The sequence below is a fragment of the Gigantopelta aegis genome, chromosome 3 (genome assembly GCF_016097555.1).
Source record: "Gigantopelta aegis isolate Gae_Host chromosome 3, Gae_host_genome, whole genome shotgun sequence".
NCBI classification, from domain to species: Eukaryota; Metazoa; Mollusca; class Gastropoda; order Neomphalida; family Peltospiridae; genus Gigantopelta; species Gigantopelta aegis.
In genome coordinates, this window is record NC_054701.1 from 46,713,418 (window position 1) to 46,735,951 (window position 22,534).

The following is a 22,534-nucleotide window of genomic DNA, read 5'->3' on the forward strand; positions in this document are numbered from 1 at the left end:
GACTTTTGGTACTGTCTGCATTGGTGCGATTTCGCCTGGTTTCTTTTTGGCAAACTTCTGGCAGACGTCGCACGTTTTACAGTGTCCAGCAACCTCTTTGAGTACTCCAGGCCAATAGAACCTTGCCATGATTCTCTGTTTGGTTTTTTCAACACTAAGATGTCCAGCTAGTGGTCTGTCATGAGCCAGTTCTAATATCTTCTTTCTCATAGACTGTGGAACAACTAATTGCTTTCCTTCTTTGGAATTATCTTTGGTTCTCCAGTGACGATAAAGAATTGAGTCTTCCAGAAGAAAGCACTGGATTCAGATCTTGCTTCTTCTTCTGTCTTCAGAGCAGTTTCTCGAATCTTGTTCAGTGTTTCATCTTCCCGTTGTTGGGTCGCTAATGTCTCAGCATTTGGCAGGATATTCTCATTTATTTCTGATGTTTCAGCCATTTGTTTTTGTACCTGAGGGAATTCAAGTATTTCTTCTGCTTGAGCTTGGGCTCTTGTCACTGCATTAACTTTGGCTTTTCTGTCAATGATATCGATTCCAAGTAAAGCATCTTCAACCAAACCCGGCACACCACCAACCTGTACATGTCCAGAGTAAAATGGAGTGTCTATCTCCACAACAGCAAGTTTGGCATTGAATGGTTGCCCTACTGCTGTATACAGCACTGTGCTCTGTCCCTCTAGAATGCAGATTGGGGGAACAAACTTTGCCTTTATTAAAGTTAGTTCACATCCTGTGTCCTTAACAAATGAAATGTTTTTTCCATTCACCTTTCCAGGTAGGTAGATTAGCTTATTTGTCTGGTGATTTTGGATAAAGAAAGTCGCTTGATTTCGGCTGTCACCGTATCGTTTTCTACAGTGGCGTGCCAGATGACCCTGTTTGTGACATATAAAACACTTGATATCTGGTTTTATTTGTCTTGAATGATTCCTTCCATCATGCTGATCTCGGTTTTCTCTGATTGTAGTGTCTGATTCTACGTAATCTTCCGCCGCTTCCACTACACTGCCTGAACCTTTGTTTCTCACAGTCCACTGTGCTTGTGCTGGAGGTAATGCTTTTAGAAAGAAAGCTTCACACAGCTGGTCAGTTGGATCTTTATCATCGAGAAACCTCTCCACGTACATCCGTATACGAGAGTTCAATCCCCTGTATGTCTCTTTCCCCTTCCGCTTGATTTGATCAAGCAAAACAAAGTAGTCCGCCGGTCGCCGTCCAAACCTGGTAACCAACGCCCTCTTCAGACCCTTAAAGTCCTGGCTTGATTCGCGTGCTACTTCTCGTGCAACACCGAGTAATAAGGTTCTTAGCTGCAGCACTTTAACCTTATCATCCCACCCGGCTTGTTGGGCCACAGCCTCAAACTCGGATAGATATGTTAAAATATCTTCCTTTTTAACATCAAACGGTTGCATTTTCACTTTCATGGACAAACTCGAACATTTTAACTCCTGTGTATCTTTTGATTTCTGTAATTCCACTTCCAAAGTTTTAATTTGTTTAGCATTGTCTAATTCAAGTTCTTTTATCCTAAAATTCATTTCTTCCTTCTCTCTTTCTCTTTCCATTCTTAACTTCTCCATTTCCAATTGAAATTTCATTCGAGCCATTTCTACTTCTTTGTCATGTACTTTCTGTAATTGTTTCTTTGTTAGTTTTTGTTTGTCCATTTCCAAAAGTTCAACCAATTCTTGATCAGGCTGCATTTCTTCAGCACCAACATCTGACATCTTGCACAACGTAGTTCTTAGAATTGAACGGGTGAGTTTTCACTATACAATCCCGGACGAGCCCCCAGTTGTTAAGTTCTAAGATCACTACCCATCTGACACCATCAGACAACCAAAGAGACCAAGTGAAAACTGATTTTATTTCTAACTACAGCAATATATAAAACAAGCAAAGAAAAACAGTATGCAAATTAATGTGTGCTGACAAGGTTAGCCCTTCCTCCCTGGTGCCAACAATTAAACATAAACGCTCTTATCTCAGCACTGAGCGAGACACGGGTTTGCTAATTACACACATCCGGACCAGTATCTCCCCTCCCAAGTAGAAACTATTTTATATGGCTTAATTTACCCCCTTGAACTTGAACTACGAATTTAAAGTTAACTCCATATATTCTAACAATGATTAACCCCATATATCCTAACACCTCCACCAATAAAACGTAAACTTCTCTTCAGAAGTTAACGCCAATAAAATGTACCTTTATTTTTAAGTAAATTGGTACTCACCCTATAATCATTTTATAGAATTACACTTACTTATCCATTGTCTAATACTTATCCAATTGAAAATATTGTTTATCACTGTTCATTATTTTCCTTTTCACATGCTAGACTGTCAAACATTTCACATGCTGGATAGTTAACACTTTTCACATGCGGGATAGTCAACACTTTTCACAACTAGTAGATTCTTGACAGACTGTCTGCATTTCCATTATCAGTTCCTATCTTGTATTCTATGATGAACTCGTATGCTTGCAGGATCAGTGACCATCTTAACAAGCGCTGATTCTTCGCCTTCAAGTTGTTTAACCACACAAGCGGATTGTGGTCAGTTTGGATGGTAAATGGTGTTCCCGCCAAGTAGTATGATAGGGATTCTACTCCCCATACAATTGCCAAACACTCCTTCTCAATTGTGGCGTAGTTTCGCTCTCGTGGCAATAACTTCCTGGACATAAATGCCACTGGGTGTTCGTCACCTGCTTGGATTTGACACAATACAACTCCAAGAGCATGATCACTTGCATCAGTCTGCAACACAAATTTCTTACTGAAGTCTGGATTGATCAACACAGGTGCATTGGTCAATGCGTCTTTCGGTGCTCTGAAATCTTGTACACTTTTATCAGTCCAATGAACTTTGTTTGGGCAATTCTTTCTCAACAAATCAGTCAAACTAGCGGAAATTTCGGCGAAGTTTTTGATGAATTTCCGGTAGTAGGATGTCATTCCCAAAAACCTTCTGATATCTTTCTTTGTGATGGGCAGTGGATATTCTTTCATGACACTAACCTTGTCAGGATTTGGCTTTACCTGACCTTGTCCAACAATATGTCCAAGTACCTTAGTTTCGGATGCTCCCAGCTCACATTTTGATGGTCTAACTGTCAGCTTAGCTTTCCGAAGGTTATGGAAAACCTCCCGAAGGCTTTCCACATGGTCATTCCACTCCATACTGTGGATTATGACATCATCGAAATACGTTTCTGCATCTCTCACCGATCCCAATGCCAATTTCATCAATCGAGCAAAACATGCTGGTGCTGTTTTCATTCCAAAAGGCATAACAGTAAACTCGTAGAGCCCAAATGGTGTAGTAAATGCACTCTTCTCCCGTGCTGATTTGGAGAGAGGTATTTGATAGTACCCCTTGGTCAGATCAAGTCGGCTGATGAAGTTGGATCTCCCCACAGCTTCGATTGTTTCATCAATCCTTGGCATGGGGTAACTGTCAAATACTGTAATGTCATTTAGCTTCTTGTAATTGATACAAATTCTTAGTGTCTTGTCAGGCTTTCGCACAAGAACGACTGGAAATGAATATGGACTTCTTGACACTTTGATCAGCCCTTGCTTTAGTAGATCGTCAATGGCATTCTTGACTTCACCCAACTTAGAATGGGGAATTCTGTAAGGCGCTTGACAGATAGTGGTATCAGATGTCAACTTGATATCATGTTCTATCAAGTCTGTACAGCCAGGCTTTGAAGTCAGTACATCTGAGAATTCTTCACAGATTGCTCGCAGTTGTTCTTTTTGTTCTTGTGACAGCACCGGATTGATTCTGACATCTCGGTAAGACTCAGTGTCATCAGGAAAGATAAATCCACTCGATTCCTCTTCTTCAGTATCATTATGTGCACCAACATACATGATAGTTCTGGGATGATATTTTCTCAACAAATTGATGTGATATACAACACATACTCGACGACCGCCAACTTGAACTGAATAATTGACATCAGACACTTGCTTTACCACTCTGAACGGACCCTGCCATTGTGCAAGCATCTTCTTTGAACTGGACGGCAACAAAACCAGTACCTGGTCACCAGGCCAAAACTTCCGTTCCTTGGCCTGTTTTTTTCTGTCATACCATGCCTTGGTATACTCATGTCGTCTTGTCAAGTTTTTCTCAACCACACTGGTAACTAGTGCCAGGCGTTCCCTGACCTTAGTAGTGTGATCCAACAATGTCTGACCATTTTCAGACTGTCCCGTCATGGCTTCATATACAAGATCCAGAGGTCCATGAACAGGCCATCCATACAAAAGCTCAAATGGTGCAAACCCGGTCTCCTGATGTGGTACCTCTCTGTACGCAAATAATGTATATGGCAACAGAACATCCCAGTCATCACTACCACTCATGGATAACTTTTTCAGCATTGCTTTTAAAGTTCCATTAAAACGTTCAACAACACCATTCGCCTTGGGATTATACGGCGATGTTGTCACACCCTTGACTCCAAGAATGTCATATAACTGCTTCATCAATGTACTTGTGAAGTTCGAGCCTTGGTCCGTCAAGATTACCTCAGGTACACCTGTCCTGCTAAACATTTCAATCAGTTTATCAGCAATCACCTCTGCTTCAATTGACTTCAGAGCAAAGGCCTCTGGATAACGTGTGGCTTCATCTACAATGGTTAAAATAAACTTGTTACCTTTCTTTGTTCTGGCCAGTGGACCGACAATATCTATGGATATTTTTCTGAAAGGTTCAGTGACTTTTGGTACTGTCTGCATTGGTGCGATTTCGCCTGGTTTCTTTTTGGCAAACTTCTGGCAGACGTCGCACGTTTTACAGTGTCCAGCAACCTCTTTGAGTACTCCAGGCCAATAGAACCTTGCCATGATTCTCTGTTTGGTTTTTTCAACACTAAGATGTCCAGCTAGTGGTCTGTCATGAGCCAGTTCTAATATCTTCTTTCTCATAGACTGTGGAACAACTAATTGCTTTCCTTCTTTGGAATTATCTTTGGTTCTCCAGTGACGATAAAGAATTGAGTCTTCCAGAAGAAAGCACTGGATTCAGATCTTGCTTCTTCTTCTGTCTTCAGAGCAGTTTCTCGAATCTTGTTCAGTGTTTCATCTTCCCGTTGTTGGGTCGCTAATGTCTCAGCATTTGGCAGGATATTCTCATTTATTTCTGATGTTTCAGCCATTTGTTTTTGTACCTGAGGGAATTCAAGTATTTCTTCTGCTTGAGCTTGGGCTCTTGTCACTGCATTAACTTTGGCTTTTCTGTCAATGATATCGATTCCAAGTAAAGCATCTTCAACCAAACCCGGCACACCACCAACCTGTACATGTCCAGAGTAAAATGGAGTGTCTATCTCCACAACAGCAAGTTTGGCATTGAATGGTTGCCCTACTGCTGTATACAGCACTGTGCTCTGTCCCTCTAGAATGCAGATTGGGGGAACAAACTTTGCCTTTATTAAAGTTAGTTCACATCCTGTGTCCTTAACAAATGAAATGTTTTTTCCATTCACCTTTCCAGGTAGGTAGATTAGCTTATTTGTCTGGTGATTTTGGATAAAGAAAGTCGCTTGATTTCGGCTGTCACCGTATCGTTTTCTACAGTGGCGTGCCAGATGACCCTGTTTGTGACATATAAAACACTTGATATCTGGTTTTATTTGTCTTGAATGATTCCTTCCATCATGCTGATCTCGGTTTTCTCTGATTGTAGTGTCTGATTCTACGTAATCTTCCGCCGCTTCCACTACACTGCCTGAACCTTTGTTTCTCACAGTCCACTGTGCTTGTGCTGGAGGTAATGCTTTTAGAAAGAAAGCTTCACACAGCTGGTCAGTTGGATCTTTATCATCGAGAAACCTCTCCACGTACATCCGTATACGAGAGTTCAATCCCCTGTATGTCTCTTTCCCCTTCCGCTTGATTTGATCAAGCAAAACAAAGTAGTCCGCCGGTCGCCGTCCAAACCTGGTAACCAACGCCCTCTTCAGACCCTTAAAGTCCTGGCTTGATTCGCGTGCTACTTCTCGTGCAACACCGAGTAATAAGGTTCTTAGCTGCAGCACTTTAACCTTATCATCCCACCCGGCTTGTTGGGCCACAGCCTCAAACTCGGATAGATATGTTAAAATATCTTCCTTTTTAACATCAAACGGTTGCATTTTCACTTTCATGGACAAACTCGAACATTTTAACTCCTGTGTATCTTTTGATTTCTGTAATTCCACTTCCAAAGTTTTAATTTGTTTAGCATTGTCTAATTCAAGTTCTTTTATCCTAAAATTCATTTCTTCCTTCTCTCTTTCTCTTTCCATTCTTAACTTCTCCATTTCCAATTGAAATTTCATTCGAGCCATTTCTACTTCTTTGTCATGTACTTTCTGTAATTGTTTCTTTGTTAGTTTTTGTTTGTCCATTTCCAAAAGTTCAACCAATTCTTGATCAGGCTGCATTTCTTCAGCACCAACATCTGACATCTTGCACAACGTAGTTCTTAGAATTGAACGGGTGAGTTTTCACTATACAATCCCGGACGAGCCCCCAGTTGTTAAGTTCTAAGATCACTACCCATCTGACACCATCAGACAACCAAAGAGACCAAGTGAAAACTGATTTTATTTCTAACTACAGCAATATATAAAACAAGCAAAGAAAAACAGTATGCAAATTAATGTGTGCTGACAAGGTTAGCCCTTCCTCCCTGGTGCCAACAATTAAACATAAACGCTCTTATCTCAGCACTGAGCGAGACACGGGTTTGCTAATTACACACATCCGGACCAGTATCTCCCCTCCCAAGTAGAAACTATTTTATATGGCTTAATTTACCCCCTTGAACTTGAACTACGAATTTAAAGTTAACCCCATATATTCTAACAATGATTAACCCCATATATCCTAACACACATTGATTATTAATCATCAGCTGTTGCATGAATCTCAAACATTTAATAATTCTGATATAATATAGTCCTATGTTTCCATTAGCAGTCAGGAATGTTTTATATGCACAGGCAGAACCCAAAACAAATGAAACAATAAAGGCTTTAAATTTTGTTTTAAAAAATTTTGAACTTAAATTATGCTAAAATATAACCTAATAAATACATTTTAGTTTAGACATGATACGTTTAAAAAATAAAACCTCAAACACAAGAGGCTGTCTTTATCGCTCATGCTCGGTGTAATCTGACCGGACACCGAATTTCAAATAGTAGAGTGTATGCATCTGAAAGAAACTAGAAAAGATATATTTGGTCAAAGAAATCTGATGGAATTACAGTTTGTTCGAGATAAGGACTTTTATTCTAAATTTTAATTTTATCTATCTGTGATATTTGTATTTTTTTTTTTATCCCAGTTCTTTACACTGCGTTTTAATTTAACTGTTGGATTTTTATATTGATTTAAATCATCACTTGTTTTTGCATTAACCATAGGCTTTTTTTCATTACAGAGGAAAAAATAGTAAAGGTTTCGGCGAGGCTCGAACTCGCGACCTTCTGCGTGTGAAGCAGACGTGATAACCACTACACCACGAAACCAGTTAACCTAGGTATCTCATTCAAGTGACACATAATGTAGCCTACTGTAGTACCCTGTAAATAGTGCAAGTGGTACATCCTTTCCACAACCACAACAGTAGTTTGAACACAAAATAAATATTTGTATAAACTACAGAATAGTGATAGGTTTTGTTTAGGTATGTTACCTATCGGCAAAAGGAGAAACTAGTCAAAAAGACATCTAAACTTCTGGATTGTTTATTTGTAGGATAATAAACACATGCTTGATGCAGACCCTGCATTAGTCCTATAATGCACGTTATAGGTATCGGTTTCGTGGTGTAGTGGTTATCACGTCTGCTTAACACGCAGAAGGCCGCGAGTTCGAGCCTCGCCGAAACCTGGTAATGTTTTTCTCTAAATACTAAAGTTTATGCTTCCAAGCTTATAGCATAAATTACCTATCAATTTTTAAAGGGAAATTCCCTAGTTTTTAAACACTAAGGCATATTTTTTGTTTTACTATTAGAACCGTTTTTGATAACTGAAATCATACTTTACTTAGATTTTATGGTTTAGATTATCAATTTCCTTACATTCGAAGTGTTTTTGGTCATCCTGTTGTTTTTAATATCACAAAATGCATTTCGCATATTTTTAAAAATGCACGTGCGTCTGAGAGGTAACAGTTATGGAGTTGAGATTTAGTCTATTTTGAGAGGGTATTTCACCATTTCAAAGTCACAGACTCTTGTTTCACTCAATTATAACTTTATTCAAATGTGTTACAGGTTTGTAGATTAACTAAACTTAGTGTTAATTTTCATGGGCTGAAACTAGGGTCTGTCCCTTTAATGAGAAATCCGTAGTTTTGCTTTCGTAAATAAGCGCTTAAAGTAATATTTTATTAAAACATGCCTTATACTTAAAACATAAAGTTATCCGATTCTTAAAATGATAAAGTTATCTGATTCTTAAAATGAATAAATCATGATAACTTGGCTGTTACTGCAACGTTCGGTCGCAAGCTGGAATGAACTCTGTACACACGTGTTTTCCGTATGCACACATTTCGCATCGCACGTGCCGCCCGAGTTTGCTCATGAATACTCATGACAACTCTTAAAGGAGTACGAACCTAACAAAGGTATTTGTCCTGCTTTACTACGTACCCCAGGAAAATACCATTCCTGACACATGAATCCTAAGATTAGCCACTTGTAATTGATGATTTTTGACAAATTAAATTATTTGTTTTGGCATTATTGACCTATTAGATAATATATACAGTGTGCGCATTAGGCCTATAAACAAATTAAAAACCTCCTTTGAAGTCACAATTCCCTTTTATTTATTTTAGAATTTTTGTCTGTTCAGGATTCATCGGGAAATATGTTGACAAAACAATACAAACATAAAACTAGCAAATACAGTTAAGTTAAAAACAACAAAAACAACAACTAAAAACCCAACAAAAGAAACAAACAACTATTAGCAAATAGAGTTAAAACTAATCTGTAGACAACTTACATTAAAAAAACTTATTATAACAAACCATGATTACAGTCTAAACTCTAATCGTTTAAAATAATATTTAAAATTGCTTACAGTAATGTTAAGAGTCGATCCTTAGTATCTAAAGGACTTACAATAAATGAATGGAATAAAGTAATGAACTACAGTGTGGTAAACTATCCATCTAATAGCAAGCCCATAAGCTAAGAGTGAGTAAAATTCAAGTACCATGGTAAGAGCTGCTCGGAAATGTAATTCAATTCATCTATTTCAGCAACTTAAACAAGGGCTAACCCAATAATGATAACGTATTTGATTTTAACATGGATGAAGTATTATATGAAGTAAACAATGACAGTATTATTAATGAAAAATTCAGTGCAGATGAAATAATGAAAGCCATAAAACAACTAAAATATCATAAAGCAGCAGGTGTTGATAGAGTAGTTAACGAATACATTTAATTAACCGCTACATCGCTCATGCCAGTTTATGTTAAACTTTTTAATACTATTTTTGATAATGGAGTCTTACCAGATGAATGGCATACCGGTATTATTATACCAATTTTTAAAAACAAAGGAAGTCGGCTTCATCCCGAAAATTACCGATCAATCACATTACTTTGCTGCTGCTCTAAACTGTTCACAGCTTTACTTAATAACCGTTTAAGTTTATTTATTGAGGAAAATAATACCATTAGTGAGGCCCAAACCGCGTTCCGTAAAGGCTATTCAACTACAGACCATATTTTTACATTACATCACTTAATAGATATCTTGTAAAAAAAGGAAAAAGAAATTATATTGCGCTTTTGTGGATTTTGAGAAAGCATTCGATACGGTACTTAGAATACAGCTTTGGCATAAACTACTACAGCATAACATAACTGGTAATTTGTTTTTAAATTATCCATCAAATGTATCAAGGTCTTAAATCAATGACTGTCGTAAATAACCAGCAATCTACTTTATTTCCATGTAACAACGGTATTCGTCAAGGTGAAAATGTATCCCCTATTCTATTCTCCCTGTATTTGAATGATTTAGAAGATTATTTATCTAGCCATGGATGTGAAGGGGTTTCCCCTACAACAGACAACCAAGATCACACAATAGATATTGCTTTACACATGCTTTGGTTGTTATATGCAGACGATACTGCCCTATTATCAACCACTGCAGCAGACCTGCAACACACCTTAAATATGTTTTATCAATATTGCAATAAATGGAAACTTAAAATAAAAGGTAACAAAACGAAAATATTGATTTTTAACGGTAACACTAGAGATTATAAACATAATTTTAAGATTGGAAATAAAACATTAGAAAATGTGAAAAAATACAAATACGTAGGAATTACTTTTACAAAATTAAACAACTTTCGAGTTACTAAGAATAGACTTAAACAACAGGCTACCAAGGCCATGTACTTTGTACTATCAAAATCAAAGGACAACTATCTGTCAACCGAATGTAAACTTAAAATGTTTGACCCAATGGTTCTGCCAGTTTTATTATATGGATGCGAAATATGGGGATATGAAAAAGTTGATATATTTAATTCTGTACAAATAAACTTTCTAAGACACACCATACCTGTTAAGAACGCAACACCAATATTTACGCTTTATGGAGAGTTACGGAGAACGCCTGTCGAGTTAACTATATATAGAAGAATGGTATGTTACTGGGCGCGACTGATATCAGGAAAACAAAAACAATTGTCTACTCTTTTATACAAAATTATGTTAAATGACCACCTTACTAACGGAACTAACTATAACTGGATTAATACTGCTAAAAACACACTGAATAACTTGGGAATGGGTGATATCTGGATAAGGCAATCTTTCATATCAGTAAATTGTCTCTCACAAGAAATTAAACAAAGACAATGCAATCAGTATTTACAAACAAAGAAAAATAACACATCACTGTCATCGAGAGGCAACACTTACCGATAATATAAAGAACAACTATTTTTCGAAAGCTATGTTAATAAACTACCAGAAAAACTGTGGACAACATTCTTAAAATTTAGAACGTCTAACCATTACCTACCCGTTGAAATTGGACGTTGGAATAACATACTCATAGAAGATAGAATTTGTACATTATGTAATGTAATGGACATTGGCGACGAGTTCCATTATCTTTTTATTTGCCATTTTTTTCCATAATTCAAGGATCCAGTTACTACACCCATATTATTATACGCGACCAAGTACTTATAAATTTAGAGAACTAATGGAGATTAAACGAATTAGTACCCTAAAGAATTTAGCATATTTCATAAATATAATAACTAATGAATTCAAACGCCCTTGATTATAAACACCATCAAAACCAAACATATTTAATAAAATATTATCATTATCCACTGCACCATATACAAGTTTAACAATCTATTCGTTTATAAGAACTTGGATACCCGTATAGCTGTATCAAATATCTGTATTATTACATAATATATTGATGTGCGTGATTGTATGTGTTTGTGTATGTGTTTTTGAATGTATTGTAATTAGTGTATTTACTGTCTACCATCTTGTCACGTGTATATAACAAAATGTTTATGTATACATTCCTCCTATGCCGTTGTGTAACGACCCGAGTGTAAATAAAGTCTATAGGTTTAAACATAATTTTATATAAGAATTGTTTCTTATTTTTTAGGAATTTATCGATGTATAAAAGTCACAAATGGTATAAAATCGCAAGAAGTGTACCTTAAAACACTCGAAAATAATTTCTTTCATTCTTACCGTCAACCATGTTCTGTAAATAAGCGTAGGAATACATGTATGCATACTATTGGAAATTGTCCGCTAAAAATAAAAATAAGTATTGAATCAACAAAAACAGTGTATATATCTTTATTGTAACTTCTTTTTAAAAAATGAAACAATTTCATGTGCAGATTTGTCTTGTTTTTTTCTATCGCAAAGTGACCCTGATATTAACTTTTGTTTACGTGTAGTGACTGTTGGTGTTGTGCGGTTATTTCGATCTTGGTCTTCCGTGATGACGTATTTTTATGAGGTTTATGGAAGGATAACACTTGGTTTTTTAGTGACGTCAGCCAAATCAGAATACAGTAAATCGTATAAATTCGGAAAATTTGTAATTATATAATAAATTTACATAATTACGAAAAAACAGCGACATCAGACAAACGTGTAAATATACATGTAACATGGTATTGCGTCTATACTAATTAGTAAAATATGTAATAATAGGTTAGGAACAACAAGAAAAGTGGAAGTAGATGTTCAAATTCTTACAAATTACGCTGTACATTGTATTATACGTGATATAACAAGGTCATAGATTCGATGTATATTAACTAAATGTGTACTAATCAAATATATATATATATAAAAATAGACTAATGATACTAAGTGAAAATAAAAAGATATTATTTATACTAAATAAAAAAAGAAGTAAAAACAGTATTTGCTCAATTCATTAAAAACATAATACTAGACGTTAATATTTATTGGTTTCGTGGTGTAGTGGTTATCACGTCTGCTTAACACGCAGAAGGTCGCGAGTTCGAGCCTCGCCGAAACCTCGTTTTTATTTTTAACATTCCTTTAATATTTGTTTATTCTTAGATTGTGACCAATAATGTGCATTGCCTACTTGCTTGTTTTGTACGAGGCATGGTGGAGGTGTTGGGTCGACTACCCTCCCACTAATGCTGGCGCAAATCTTCAAATTCAGGGAAGAACGATAGAGATATTCGGACAAAATTAGCTGGCCTGAAACCTTTTGTTGTGTGTGTGTATTTTGTTTTCAGTCTTTGTTTTAAAAGTTTATTTTAAGTTTTTTTTCTTGTCTCATCTCATCTGGTCTCGTCTCGTCCCTACTTTTTATTTGTTAATTCCAGGACCATAAGATAAAACCCTAGCACCCCTATCAATCCCGCCAAATCTAACAAAACTGCCTCCAAAACGAAAATAAAGTTTTAAAAATTTATTTAACGAAACCACTACAGCACATTGATTTATTTTTCCATTAGCAGTCAGGAATGTTTTATATGTACATACCCACAGACTGAACACAAACAAATGCAACAATAAAGACATGATTTAAAAAAAAAAAACATTTAAATTATGCTAAAAATATAACGTAATAAATAAATTTTAGTTTAGACATGATACAATCAGAAGGCTGTCTTTATTGCTCAGACAGAAAAACTTTTATTAGATTAAAAAAAAAAAAAAAAAAAGGGGGAAAAGAAGGTTTCGGCGAGGCTCGAACTCGCGACCTTCTGCGTGTGAAGCAGACGTGATAACCACTACACCACGAAACCAGTTAGCAATACAAACATAAAACTAGTAAATACAGTTAAGTTAAAACAATAATAACACCTCCCACCCCAAAACCACACCCCAAAAAAACACCCAAACAAAAACAAATCTGTATACATAATGACAACTTACTTAAAAAACCCACTTATTATAACAAACCATTATTATAACAAACTAATCTTAAATCTAAGAATACGTTTAAAATAATATTTAAAATTGCTTACAATAATGCTAAGTGTCGATACTTAGTACATAAAGGCCTTGCAGTAAATGAATGGAATAAAGTAATGAACCACAATGAGGTGAACGATCAATCTAATAGAAAGCCCTTGAGCTAAGAGTGAATAAAAATCAAGTAACATGTTAAGTGCTGTTCGGAAATTTAATTCAATTAATTTACTTGCCAAAGCAATTGCCTATGAATTACATTCGGAAAACTTAAAATTGTAATCAGTTTAAATGCAGAAGGGTTTTTCCCTACAGTAAGACTGCTTAATATAATGAATTAAGACAGACTTGAAACTAAGGAGTCATTCTCCCGAAATGTGTCATATTATGTTAATCGCTGTAAAATACACTTATTCCCCAACCTTCCTAAGTCCTGCGCCCGTACCCCGCCCCGTTTGTTGAGAAATCAATATATGTGTCAGCACCTCTGTTAGCAAAAATATTAAAACACAAATTATGTAAAAAAAAAAGAAGAAGAAGAAGTAATAAACAGAAAAATGACTACGTCGAAAAACAGTTGACGATTGAATGGTGTGGGGATGTAAATGGTAATTAATGCAGTAGCCCTGCAGCAATGTTAAAATCAGGAGCAAACACAAAAAAATATATAACAAAGGTTCCGGCGAGGCTCGAACTCGCGAGCTTCATCGTGTAAAGCAGACGTGATAACCACTACACCACGAAACCAGTTATTTTCAATTTCTGATTTATTTTGCTCATAAATGATATATGCACCGAAAAATGGAAACAGATGTTGACATTGTTACAAATTACGGTGTACATTGTATTATACGTGATATAACAAGGTCGTAGATTCGATGTGTATTAACTAAATGTGTACTAGTTAAATATAAAGTAGTCTAAGTAAAAAAAGAAAAATATATTATTAATACTAAATTTAAAAAAAAAGAGTAAAAATAGTATTTTCCCAATGCATTAAAAACATGATAATGCACGTCAATAGATATCGGTTTTGTGGTGTAGTGGTTATCACGTCTGCTTAACACGCAGAAGGTCGCGAGTTCGAGCCTCGCCGAAACCTCATTTTAAATTTTTAATATACTTATAATTAATAATAATTTGTCTGTGACCAATAATTTGCATTGTTTAAAAAAAGTAGAAGATAAAGAAGAACAACAAACCAAAAAAGGTTAAAGAAAGAAAGACTGAAATAAAATCATAGTAGTCAACTAGGATAGAAGGGACAGTGCAGATAGGAGATATCATTCTCACATATCTACACAAGTATATTTTTTATGAGTATACAAAGCGTACAATATGATGAAAAAAGAAATTTAAGCAAATAAATAAATAAATAAGAGCAGGTACGTGTGACGTCATCACATGGAGATTACAAAATATATAAATGAAAAAGTAAATTAAAAAGATATAACAGAGAAGGACCAAGTACGTCCAAAAACTGCATCTGCGAGACTGGATAAGAACTGACACAATTATTAACAACATTTTCGTACTGTGTGTGCGTGTGTGTTTGTTTGTGTGTGTATGTGTGTGTGTGTGTGTGTGTTTGTTTGTGTGTGTATGTGTGTGTGTGTTTGTTTGTGTGTGTATGTATGTATGTGTGTGTGTGTGTTTATTTGTGTGTGTATGTGTGTGCGTGCGTGTGTGTGTTTGTATATATATGTGTGTGTGTGTGTGTGCTGTGTGCTGTGTGTGTGTGTTTGTGTCTGTGTGTGCTATGTGTGTGTTGTGTGTGTGTGTCTGTCTGTGTGTTGTGTGTATGTGTATGTGTGTGCTGTGTGTGTCTGTGTGTGTGTGCGTGTGTTCTGTGTGTGTGTTGTGCGTATGTGTGTGTAGGTGTGTTGTGTGTATGTGTGTTGTGTGTTGTGTGTGTATGTGTGTGCTGTGTGTGTGCGTGTGTGTTGTGTGTGTTGTGCGTGTGTGTATGCGTGTGTGTTGTGTGTGTGTGTTTGTGTGCGTGTGTTGTGTCTGTGTGTGTGAGTGTGTGTGTGGCGTGTGTATGTGTATGTGTGTTGTGTGTGTGTGTTTGTTTGTGTGTGTTTGTTTGTTTGTTTGTTTGTTTATTTGTTTGTGTGTATGTTTTCGTTGAATTCGAGCACAAATCAAGCTGTGTACTTTGTTTTCTTTCTTTGTTTTGATTTTGATTTTGATTTTGATTTCGATTATTATTATTTATTTATTTATTATTATTATTATTATTATTATTTTATTATTATTATTATTATTATTATAATTATTATTGTTTTTGGGGGGGGGGGTAGCAATCCTTATACCTAAACGCGTACATTAAAAGTCTGGTCTGGTCTGGTCTGGAGTGGTCTGGTCTGGAGTGGCGTTGTCTTGTCTTATCTTGTCTTGTCTTGTCTTCTTATCTCTACCTTCTATTTCTTAATTCCCGGACTACAATATGAAACCCTAAATGTTCCACAACTGGTGTATGTACGTATGTACTATCCTGTCTATGGGATGGTACATGCAAAAGATCCCTTGCTGCTAATCGAACGAGTAGCTCATGAAGTGACGACAGCGGGTTTTCTCTCTCAATATCTGTGTGGTCCTTAACCATAATCCGACGCCATATTTTATAACCGTAAATAAAATGTGTTGAGTGCGTCGTTAAATAAAACATTTCCTTCCTCATATCAATCCCCCAAAATCTAACAAAACCGCCTGCAAAACAAAAATAAAGTTATTAATTTTTTATTTATTTAACGAAACCACTAGAGCAAATTGATTTATTAATCATCGACTGTTGCATGTGTGACCTTCCCGATCCACAATAACCACTAACTGGATTAAAAACTTTAATAGACCGCAGAAGTCACGTGTACCAAAATTGATAAATCCGAATTATCCAATCATGGTACTAAACAATTGCCATGTGTACAGGTTATCACATGCAATTAAATACAATTATTAGATATAGACTGTGTGATATTTAATATCACATTATTCAATGCAATAAACTAATTGCCCGATTAATAAATTGACTAAATAGCTAAAACATTGAGCACACACGTTCTTGACAAAATTACATAACAAGTAGCAAGTGTTTAAATGTTTTTATATAAAATATATATGTTTAAATACATAAAGTTTTCCCACAGAATTCTGGCGTTTAAGTTATTAACTAATAGTCACCAAACGAAAATCAGTCCATCACGAAAAGTTCAATGCACGACTGCCAAGGGCTGCTAAACAAGATGACCGGTCGCCGCTCCTTCATGCTTTTTGTTGACGTGGTAACTTCTGACGGTGCTGGACAGGAGATACTCTAACTTCGAGTTCTGAAGATGTGCGTTGATTCCCAGTTTATATAGGCATCTGAAGACGTGTGCAACAGAATGCACTCCACAAGAACATCGTGCAGAACTCATAACTTACGATGTAAATTAATTCGCCGACCAATCAAATCATTCCAAAAACGAAAAGCCACCAGACAGGTGCTCCACAGATCACGGTCTGGCTATACGAACAGACAAAAAACAAAATGTCAGCCACCTTGCCGAACACATGTTTGCTCTCCAGGTGTCATTATTTTATTATTTCAGCACGCCGTCGTTGTTTAAACACATGATAGGACATAATGAGATATGTCCGCCACAGTTTATTTTATTTTCTCCAGCCAGCGAAACACATAATCTTCCATATTTTTACTTGAATTTTTTTTTTTCACCCGACGATAAAAACGTCCATATTACATAACCCAAAGCCAGATTTAACTTAAAACCAGATTATCATAACATCTCCCCCCAATTTTTCAAAAATATTGTTTTAATAAAACAATATTTTTTTATTCATTATACACAGACTTTGAACTACACCATTTCCGAAATAACCTTTCTTTTTCTTTGGCAAAACTCTAAATAAGATTGTCCACCTGAAATCCTAAGATTTCGAAAATCTTGTTGGTACACCTCAGGCACCTTTTCATAAGCTCTTAAAATAGCAGCTTTAACTAAGTCATATGACGAAGAATCATCAACAGAAAGCGCTGCATAAGCCATTTGTGCTTTACCTTTCAAAGCAGATTGCAACAATAAACACCAATACCGTTTTGGCCATTCAGCCCCAAGAGCTATCTTTTCAAAACAATCAAAAAATTCATCAACTTGATTTTCATTAAAAATAGGAACCATCCTAATATATCTTTGTGGATCAAACTTGCTATAGTTATCCAACTCTCTACTTTTAATATCCCTATCGAGAGATCTTTGTGTTGTCTCCCATTCTCTATGTTTTTCTCTATCTTCTCTCTCCAAATTTCTTTGTTCCCTCTCATTTTCTCTCTCCAAATTTCTTTGTTCCCTCTCATACATTAATTGTTCTCTCTGAAAGTCCAACTTAAGTTTCAACATAGCTAAACTATCTTCATTATCAAGTTCAACACTACCAATTTCCCTACCAGTATACACCTTTGAATCTAACTGAATTTTACTTTCGGCCATATTTCTTAAGAAATCTATCACCAACGATTTTATTTCAGCTTTCTTCAAACCAATGTCCAACTCTAATCCTACGTGTTCAGCAATTTCTTTCAACCGTGCTACAGTTAAATAATTTATCTCAGTTTCATCTAAACTAGATATAAAATTATCAACTACTTGTTCTACTGACCATATGCTATCCATGTGAACTTGATTATGTAATTGTCAAAACGTGTGCTCAAAATAAAACTCTAACTAGTCAACTATTATCATCTATTCTAATAATCAAAATAGATCAATTTGTAATCTCCTAATACCATCCAAGGACATATATTACAAAAAGGATCCCGGACGAGCCCCCATTTGTGACCTTCCCGATCCACAATAACCACTAACTGGATTAAAAACTTTAATAGACCGCAGAAGTCACGTGTACCAAAATTGATAAATCCGAATTATCCAATCATGGTACTAAACAATTGCCATGTGTACAGGTTATCACATGCAATTAAATACAATTATTAGATATAGACTGTGTGATATTTAATATCACATTATTCAATGCAATAAACTAATTGCCCGATTAATAAATTGACTAAATAGCTAAAACATTGAGCACACACGTTCTTGACAAAATTACATAACAAGTAGCAAGTGTTTAAATGTTTTTATATAAAATATATATGTTTAAATACATAAAGTTTTCCCACAGAATTCTGGCGTTTAAGTTATTAACTAATAGTCACCAAACGAAAATCAGTCCATCACGAAAAGTTCAATGCACGACTGCCAAGGGCTGCTAAACAAGATGACCGGTCGCCGCTCCTTCATGCTTTGTTGACGTGGTAACTTCTGACGGTGCTGGACAGGAGATACTCTAACTTCGAGTTCTGAAGATTGTGCGTTGATTCCAGTTTATATAGGCATCTGAAGACGTGTGCAACAGAATGCACTCCACAAGAACATCGTGCAGAACTCATAACTTACGATGTAAATTAATTCGCCGACCAATCAAATCATTCCAAAAACGAAAAGCCACCAGACAGGTGCTCCACAGATCACGGTCTGGCTATACGAACAGACAAAAACAAAATGTCAGCCACCTTGCCGAACACATGTTTGCTCTCCAGGTAAGTCATTATTTTATTATTTCAGCACGCCGTCGTTGTTTAAACACATGATAGGACATAATGAGATATGTCCGCCACAGTTATATTTTATTTTCTCCAGCCAGCGAAACACATAATCTTCCATATTTTTACTTGAATTTTCACCCGACGATAAAAACGTCCATATTACATAACCCAAAGCCAGATTTAACTTAAAACCAGATTATCATAACACATGAATGTCAGACATTTAATAATTCTGATATAATATACTCCTATTTTTCCATTAGCAGTCAGTGTTGAACTTAAATTATACTAAAATATAACCTAATAAATACATTTTAGTTTAGATATGATACGTTTAAAAAAGAAAACATGACTTTTATTCTAAATTTTAATTTTATCTATCTGTGTATTTTTCGTACACAGTTCTTTACACTGTGTTTTAATTTAACTTGGATAAATGATCACTTTATTTTTGCATTTACCACAATTTGACACCCAGTAGCCCACGTACTTTTCGTGCTGGGATGTCATTAAACATCTATTACTGCTCAGACAGAAACTCTTTTATTAATTTTATTATTATTATTAATATTACAAGGGGATAAAGTGAAGGTTTTGGCGAGGCTCGAACTCGCGACCTTCTGCGTGTGAAGCAGACGTGATAACCACTACACCACGAAACCAGTTAACGTTTGTATGTCATTCAAGTGACACATAATGTAGCCTACTGTAATACTGATGCCAAAACCGGCCTCGGTGGCGTCGTGGCAGGCCATCGGTCTACAGGCTGGTAGGTACTGGGTTCGGATCCCAGTCGAGGCATGGGATTTTTAATCGAGATACCGACTCCAAACCCTGAGTGAGTGCTCCGCAAGGCTCAATGGGTAGGTGTAAACCACTTGCACCGACCAGTGATCCATAACTGGTTCAACAAAGGCCATGGTTTGTGCTATCCTGCCTGTGGGAAGCGCAAATAAAAGATCCCTTGCTGCCTGTCGTAAAAAGAGTAGCCTATGTGGCGACAGCGGGTTTCCTCTAAAAACAGTGTCAGAATGACCATATTATGTTTGACGTCCAATAGCCGATGATAAGATAAAAAATCAATGTGCTCTAGCGGCGTCGTTAAATAAAACAAACTTTACTCTTTTTTTTACTGATGCCAAAAAGCTATCGCTCTTCTGTAGTTTATACAAATATTTATTTTGTGTTCAAAGTACAGTTGTGGCTGTAGAAAGGATGTACCACGTGCACTATTTACAGGGTGTTACAGCAGGCTACATTATGTGTCACTTGAATGAGATATCAACGGTACCTAATTTCGTGGAGTAGTGGTTGTCACATCGGCATGAGTTCGACCCGTACCCACCCCCCACCCTCCTTCAATGGTTAGGATAGGGTTAGGGTTAGTCTTTAGATCCTTTGATATAGAGTGGTATGGGTCGAACTCTTTCCATTGTTTAGGTATGTTACCTACCGGCAAGAGGAGAAACGACTTAAAACGACATCTAAATTTCTGGATTGTTTATTTGTAGAAAGATAGTAAACACAGATCTTCCATTAGACCTATAATGAACGTTGTAGGTATCGGTTTCGTGATGTAGTGGTTATCACTTCTCCTTAACACGCAGAAGGCCGCAAGTTCGAGCATCGCCAAAACCTGGTAATGTTTTTCACTAAATATTAAAGTTTATTTTAATGAATACTTCCAAGCTTTTAGCATAAATTACCTATCAGTTTTTAATGACAAATCCGTAATTTTGATTCTCTGAATAAGAGCTATCTTTTATCTGATTCTTAAAATGATAAAGCTATCTGATTCTTAAAATGAATAATCTTGATAACTTGGCTGTTACTAGAACGTTCGGTCGCAAGCTGGAATGAACTCTGTACACAGGTGTTTTCCTTACATACACATTTCGCACGTGTAGCCTGATTTTGCTCATGAATAGTCATGGAAACTCTTAAAGGAAGGAAGGAAATGTTTTCAACACAGTTTTATTTACGGTTATACGGTTATATACGGCTATATTGATACAGGAAACTCGATGTCGCCACTTCATAGGCTACTATTTTCGACTAGTAGCAAGGGATCTTTTATATGCACTATCCCACAGACATGATAGTACATACCACGGCCTTTGTTATACCAGTTGTGGAGAACTGCCTGGAGCAAGAAATAGCCCAATGGGTCCATCGACGGGGATCGATCCTAGACCGACCGCGCATCAAGCGAACGCTTTCCCACTGGGACCGGCCTCGGTGGCGTCGTGGTTAGGCCATCGGTCTACAGGCTGGTAGGTACTGGGTTCGGATCCCAGTCGAGGCATGGGATTTTTAATCCAGATACCGACTCCAAACCCTGAGTGAGTGCTCCACAAGGCTCAATGGGTAGGTGTAAACCACTTGCACCGACCAGTGATCCATAACTGGTTCAACAAAGGACATGGTTTGTGCTATCCTGCCTGTGGGAAGCGCAAATAAAAGATCCCTTGCTGCCTGTCGTAAAAGAGTAGCCTATGTGGCGACAGCGGGTTTACTAAAACAATTTTTTTAAGATTGACCATATGTTTCACGTCCAATAGCCGATGATAAGATAAAAAGTCAATGTGCTCTAGTGGCGTCGTTAAATAAAACAAACTTTACTTTACCACTGGGCTACACCCCGCCTCCAGTCTTAAAGGAGTACGAACCTAACAAACATATTTGTCCTGCTTTACTACGTACCGCAGGGAAACGCCATTCCTGACACATGAATACTAAGGTTAGCCACTTGTAAATGATGATTTTTGACAAATTAAATTATGTGTTTTGGCATTATTGAACTATTCTGTTATATATATATATATATATATATATATATATATATATATATATATATATATATATATATATATATATATATATATATATATATATATATATATACAGTGTACGCAATATAAAGAAATTAAAAGCCTCATTTGAAGTCACAATTCCTTTCATTTAGTTTTGAATTTTCACCTGTTCAGGTTTCATCGGGAAATATGTTGACAAAAATAATACAAACATAAAATTAGCAAATACTGTTAAGTTAAACAAATATATATATATATATTGGCAAACAGAGTTAAAACTAATCTGTATACATAATGACAAGTTACTTTAAAGGGACATTCCTGAGTTTGCTGCATTGTAAGATGTTTCCAACTAATAAAATATTGCTACGATTAAACGTACATATTAAATATATTTTCGTGTTTAGAATATCAGTGTCTGTATATTCAATGTGTTTCTGATCGTCTTAATATTTGTAACAAGCCCAAACTGAATTTTGTCTTCAAATAATTTCGTACGTGCGAATATACACCCACTAACATTTTATGCAGAAAAATATATTTGATATGTAATTACAATCGTTAAAAAGTCTCTGTTAGTCGAGAACATCGTAACAATTGCA

General features: G+C 36.2%; 6 non-coding genes across 6 annotated transcripts; 3 read left to right on the forward strand and 3 right to left on the reverse strand.

Annotated features, from left to right (window-relative positions):
- Positions 1 to 7,476: 7,476 nt before the first annotated feature.
- On the reverse strand, positions 7,477 to 7,549 carry Trnav-cac. Its single transcript has one exon. It is a non-coding gene; the product is annotated as a tRNA-Val (tRNA).
- A 291-nt stretch (positions 7,550 to 7,840) lies between these two features.
- Positions 7,841 to 7,913, forward strand: Trnav-aac. Its single transcript has one exon. It is a non-coding gene; the product is annotated as a tRNA-Val (tRNA).
- A 4,618-nt stretch (positions 7,914 to 12,531) lies between these two features.
- On the forward strand, positions 12,532 to 12,604 carry Trnav-aac. The gene has a single exon. It is a non-coding gene; the product is annotated as a tRNA-Val (tRNA).
- Positions 12,605 to 13,275: 671 nt separating this feature from the next.
- On the reverse strand, positions 13,276 to 13,348 carry Trnav-cac. Its single transcript has one exon. It is a non-coding gene; the product is annotated as a tRNA-Val (tRNA).
- Positions 13,349 to 14,543: 1,195 nt separating this feature from the next.
- Trnav-aac lies at positions 14,544 to 14,616 on the forward strand. The gene has a single exon. It is a non-coding gene; the product is annotated as a tRNA-Val (tRNA).
- A 5,092-nt stretch (positions 14,617 to 19,708) lies between these two features.
- Positions 19,709 to 19,781, reverse strand: Trnav-cac. The gene has a single exon. It is a non-coding gene; the product is annotated as a tRNA-Val (tRNA).
- Positions 19,782 to 22,534: the final 2,753 nt, after the last annotated feature.